Genomic DNA, 6,416 nt, shown 5'->3' with positions numbered 1-6,416 from the left:
CTGGGCCTTTGCCCAGTTGGGCTGGCCAGCTGGGCCACAGATGGCCCAGTGGGGGAGGGGTTCTTCCTCTTTTTTTTATGTTCTGTTTTTCTTTTTTGTAATTTCTTTTCTTTTATTTATTTGCTTTTCTGTTTTATTTCAATTAAAATTGTTTAGGCATTTTATAAAAATGTGTTTACTACACCATATTTATTTATGCAAAATATGGCATCTCCCGAACATTTTGTTTTAAATTTTGAAAAACTTTTATTGTTGACACTAATTGAATTTAAATTATGAAACGGTTTTGGATCATCGCACGGTTAACAACAGTAACCGAGGTGACGTGGCATGATTAGCGGGGAATTACTGTAGCTTGATTACCCGGGCGTTATAGTTCATCTCATCTTTGATTCATTTTTGGATGTAATGTTTGCTTTGATGAATTTTGTTGAGTGTATCTATGTTATATCCGATGCGTAATGGAGCTGTGTCATCTATGAATGTTGGTTAATTTCTTGTACATATCATAATAATCTGATTTCCAATTCCCATTATCGGGGAAAATCTTTGTGTTCGACTCGATTTCAAAATTTGGCTGCTTCCATCTATTTAGATATGTTTCCACTATAGTACCTTAGTGCTTCTTAGTTTTGTAGCATCTATAATGCTATACAGATGCTTCTGGATTGTATTTGTTTTGTTTCCAAGTGCCAAAAATAGTACAGTTCTAAATGTTGGTGAGTCAAAACATCCATCCCTTTGCTGGCCACCAATTTGTATGTTTTAATGTAAACTAACAAAGCTAATCATTTTTTGTGAACTTTCTTTGCAGATCACAATATCATGCAGCTGCATGTTGGTGGCAAGTATCACTAGTAGAAAAAGGGTTTTTTGTCCCGGTTCTAGAGGGCCTTTAGTCCCGGTTCTAGAACCGGGACTAAAGGGTCGTTACTAAAGGTCCCCCCTTTAGTCCCGGTTGGTAACACCAACCGGTACTAAAGGAATTTTTTAATTTTTTGTTTGAAATATTTTTGAAATATTTTCCCGATTTTCAAATTTTTGAATTATTTTAACCTCTAATCTCTAATCACCCCTCATCACTGCTCAATTTAATCTCTAATCACCCCTCATCATTCCAAATCATCTAACTTCCCGAACGGTCACCCATCCTCCCACTCCCCCAGCCTGAGCACGCTTAACTTCCGGGTTCTATTCTCCCTCGTTTCCAAGTCTGCACTTGTTGTTTTCCTGACAATAGTAAGATGTCAATCCTATTAACCCTCAGGAGTTTAGCTTGAGCATGAAGCCACACATTTCACTGTTTAAGTTTGAAACTATTGTTCTAAAAAACAATAATTATTTAGTAACACTAATATTTCTTGAATAAGTAATTTGACCATTGTTTGACCATTGTTTGACCACAGTTTGACCACAGTTTGACCAGATTTGACCAAAATTCAAAAAAACTGAAATAATTATTTAGTAACACTAATATTCTTGAATAATTATTTAGTAACACTAATACTTCTTGAATAAGTAGTTTGACCAGATTTAACGAAAAAAAATTAAAAAACTAAAATTTGAGCATAACTTTTTTTCCTTTTGGAATTTGAGAATTCTAAAAATTTGCAAACAGGCCGTAGGTGGTCAAAATCGGATGCGGATTTTCGTGTTGAACATTTTGATATATTATACGTTTTTTTTCTGACATCGTATGCAAAAGTTATAGCCGTTTTACATTTTCCCTACACTTTTTGCAAAACATGTCCAAATTTAAGTTTTTAAATTTTCCTAACTAGTAAATTTTAACTTTTGAAGTTTTTGTCATTTTCTTTTGCTTTTTACAAAACTGAAAAGGCGATAAGGGGGGGTAGGATTTGAAAATTGCACCATTAGTACCGGTTCGTGGCACGAACCGGTACTAAAGGTCTCAACCCCATTAGTACCGGTTCGTGGCACCAACCGGGACTAAAGGTCCCATTTGAACCGGGAGTAATGCCTGTACGGTGCCCTCGCCGCTCGAACTGGGACTAATGCTCACATTAGTCCCGGTTCGTAATGCAACCGGTATTAATGCTCTTTTCTGGCTGAACCAAAGCCCCTTTTTCTACTAGTGTATTGCTAATTTCTGGTTGTTTTCAGGTATGGCTTATGTTGATATAGCATCAATTTATGCTTAAGAAAATCCATGCTTCCTAAGTACCATGTTTGTGTTTCTTCAGTTCAGATGGTTTATGCAATAAAATGGTGCTTCGAAGTATCCATCCTTAAACATCCAATGTTTCATCTACGTGTATTTTGAAGCTTCTTTTGTAGTACCAGTTGTTGCTTCCTACATTATATTGTTATGCATCATGTCTAAACATTTTATGTTTCAAAGGTGCTGAAAGCTGCGACATGATCACTAGCAGGGTAGAGAATCTTGAGGATGAGGGGCACCGGTGGCCTCCAGACAAGTCATGAACGCAAACAAACGAGTTGGCAATGGAAATTGGTGGAAAAAAGTCGAGTGGCGATGGATACCTCTCGAACGATGAGAACCTTGCTTGCACTAGGGTTGCTTGCTTCCTAACGCTTGGAAAATATCATGTGACATAACCGCATTGTCAAGCTTCAAAAAGGCAATAGATAGCAAGTAGGAAGCATGTGTCGCTTGGAAATAGGAAGCAAGATGGCTCGCATTTCTAGTGTTGATGGAAACAAACAGGAAGCTAGAGGGAAGCATGTGCCACAATCAATGGAAATATTTGCTACTATTAGTTTTACCACCAATATATGTGACTGCGATTTGAGTTATTTTTCATGGAACCAAATTCAACTTAGAATAGACCAAAATTTTATTTCTCTAGATGAATATTCTCAATTCTGTATAAGCATGTGTATGACAGTGAAAGTAATTGTGCTTCTGATGGAATCAAATATATAACATTGGAAGCAATACTCTGATTGGTGGAATCAATATTGTGGCAATTCTTTTTGTATAAGATATAACTTCTACTAATTTTGGTGGAAGCAAATTCTACAATCGTTGTAAACATACTTTTTTGTTGCGGGGTACTGAATGATTCATGCCGGAAGCCCTACTGTCGCATGCTTCCTTTCTTAATCAAAATTGAATTCATCACAACTTTCCGAATCAAATATCAGAAAACCAGGCTTCACAAATAAAATTGAACCACACAGGCAGGGAATCCCCCAAACCTGTATGCTTCCCGTGATTGCAGACATTTGCTTCTACAACTGAACGCTAGTGCATCAATGCTCAAAAAACAATGCTTCCATCAAACTGATCTCCACCAAATTTGATCTTTTCTCTCAACAAACACATGTAGCATGAGCTAATGTAAAACAATGCATCAGTCACCCTAGACATCAACTCATACGGCCCCAATACACATGAGCAGCACTACAGAAGCATGGCAAAACACTGCAGATCATCTTTAGTTCATCTGTTTGTCGTCATTATGGGCAATCAGTGTATTTCGGAACTGCTTATTGGACCGATCTACAGCACCACCTCCTGCTTCGTAACTCATCCCAGGCCACGGACAATTAATATCAGTTGAAACAGGACGATGAACTGAATTATAGAACCCCGATACTCAGCCATAGGGCCAGGTGTGCCATCGTTTCCTAATATGGAGAACCACGCAACGAAGAAGCAACGTCCAAGGGGAGGAAGAAGCAAAGAGAGAGAGAGAGAGAGAGAGAGAGAGAGAGAGAGAGAGAGAGAGAGTAACCTGAGCGGGGGGAGGGCGTGGGTTGTGGGAGCAGTTAGGAAGCACAAAATTAGCGGCTACAGTAATCTCGCGTGGGCCTAAACTACCTGATTAGACGTAGATGATGCTTCCAATCCAAGGGTCTACGACTAGTCTGATACTAGATTGCATCTATCAGTAGTCTGATGCCCAATAAAAAAATCATATCGCCACTCCTCCTCTCTCGAACTAGATCCCGATCCGCTCCTCGTCGTCTCCCGAGGAGACGCCGCCGCCGAACCGGGGAGACGCCGGCGACCGCCGCCGCCACCGTCGCGGATCACCAGGATGCCGCCGCCTCCACCGCCACCGTCGGCGCCTTGGATACGTCGCGAATCACTAGACGAGATCCCAAGCCGCTGTTCCTCCTCTCCCGGACAGGACGCAGCTGCCACCGCCGAACCGGGGAGAAGCCAGCGACCGCCGCAGCCGTCGCGGATCTCCAGGACGCCGCCGTCTCAACTGCCACCGCCGGCGCCTCGGATACGTCGCGGATCACCACGATGCGACTGTCGCGGAACAGCCGCCCAAACACACTCCGTTGGGGAACGGCCGCCCAAACAGGACGAGCTATAACTGTCGTGGCCCCAGCCGGATGCTCACTGCCTCCATGCCATGAGGATGTATGCATGCGGACAAGCAGCCGCTGCTGCTGATGCCCTAGCCGGATGCGCTGCCGCTGATTTTCTAACAGGTGTTGCCCCATCTCTTTGCAATCCTTCCAATATATTTTGATTTTGATCATCTTGTGCCTACAGAAGCCTATCAACTAACCTCTGCAAACACAATCGAGAGGACGTGGAAGCCTCCCAGCGATAAATTCTTTCCCAGAGCTAGGTACTAGGTACTTCAAATCCATTTGCTTAATGGGTGGTTGTTTATAGGACATCCACACTTTTTAATATCTTTCTATATCAATTATTGTAGATGTTGTCCGTGACCAATCATATTGTGTTATAATTTCTCATTGGCATGGATGCCTTTCCCTCAAATCTGGAGCAAATATGGTTTCCTTCGAAAAAGTTATACTGATGTGTCATGTTTTTCAGAAAAGCCAAAGACTTATTTGCCTGGGTGTACTTTCTCAAGTTTGTTTGCCTGTTTTCTCTTCTAATTTTTCCTTTTGTATAAGTGTTACCAATCTTTTTTTGTTTACCCGTCGTTGGTAAGTAGCACTTGACACGAGTGGCAAGTCGAGCGAATTTTCTTCGTCAAAATCAGATCTGAAGCGGTGGCTTTTATTCTCCAGATGACCTGATCTAATAGTTGATTAGGTTGTGTCTCACGTTGTTTTTTCTGTGGCTACACGATATCAAAAGGAGGGATAAATCACTAAAGAGATCGTGAACCACTCTTTCGTTGGTTGTGTCAATGGTGTTCAAAGTATGAGTTAGAATTCTTTTTCCAGAAACAAAGACATTCAGATTATACATGCACCCGGCATTAGTGAATTCATTCTGGACGAACTGGTAGAGCAGATCCTTGCAAGTGGCACAACATACAAGTTTATGCTTATAATTCAACCATTTACTTTATGACTACATGCCTCGATGCATATGATTAAAGGACACATTCTCCAGTTAGTTACAAATTGAACACTATTTGTGTTTCAATATGTATGACACGTTTCTTCTTCAGACTGATTTCAATATATAAGATCTGCATGTAATTTTAATAATAGTATCTTATTGCTCTCATTTATTTGTTGTCTTTTCAGATTGAATATTTTCTTCAAAATAAACTATACTCCACTTTATGTTTTGTGTATAACTGTGACCTGAACTTCACTTGGTTATTTGCTTGCACATTTATTTCGACAGGAAAGGAAGCTTGGAATTTTCTCAATATATCACTACAGGAATCAGCTACTTTGCCGTCTGCCACGGCAGACGGCAAAGGCCTTTGCCGTCTGCCGCGGACGGCAAAAGGCTCCGGCAAAGTAGGCATCGGCAAAGAGCTTCTTTGCCGTCTGCTTTTTGAAGCGGACGGCAAAGGGGCCTTTGCCATCAGCGGCGGACGGCAAAGATGCCCTCCCTTTGCCGTCTGCCAAACGCAATCTTTGCCGTCAGCCTCGTAAAATCACGGACGGCAAAGAACTTAGTAAATATTAAAAAAAACGTTCGGTGAGCAGCCTGTCCGGCGTCCTGCGTTTGGCGTGTCCGGTGCCCGGCGAGCAGTACTCCAACAATACAAACCGACGAGAGGAATGAACGGACGACGATAAACACTACAGTACCATCAACACTTGCTCCAAGAATCGACGAATGAATTTCACAATACATTACCCACAAACACTACAGTATACACGAACAAATTACAAGAGATTTGATTTAACGAGGAGCTCCAATCCGCCCGCGGTTGCGCCGGAGCTCACCACGCTCATCCGGGCGCTGGATCCGGTTGCGACCCCTCCCTTCGATGAGGGCCAGCACCCGGCACCCTTGGTTGCGGGCAGAGCTGCCGCAGGCCGCCGCTGCTCGAGGTGGGAGGTGGTGCGGCGTCGAGGTATCAGGCCGGCAGGGGCAAATGGGGACCGGGCCAGGCACGACGCCGTCGAGGGCTAAGAGAGAAGGGGCTGGCGCCAGCGGGCAAGGTGGTGGCCGGAAGGGGCAATGGGGGCCGGGGCCGGCGGGGGCAAAAGGGGACGGGGCCGGGCACGGCGGCGTCGGGGGCGAA

The sequence above is a fragment of the Triticum aestivum genome, chromosome 7D, assembly GCF_018294505.1.
Source record: "Triticum aestivum cultivar Chinese Spring chromosome 7D, IWGSC CS RefSeq v2.1, whole genome shotgun sequence".
Lineage (NCBI taxonomy): Eukaryota > Viridiplantae > Streptophyta > Magnoliopsida > Poales > Poaceae > Triticum > Triticum aestivum.
The sequence above is the reverse complement of the archived record's forward strand: the minus strand, read 5'-3'. Positions refer to the sequence as shown.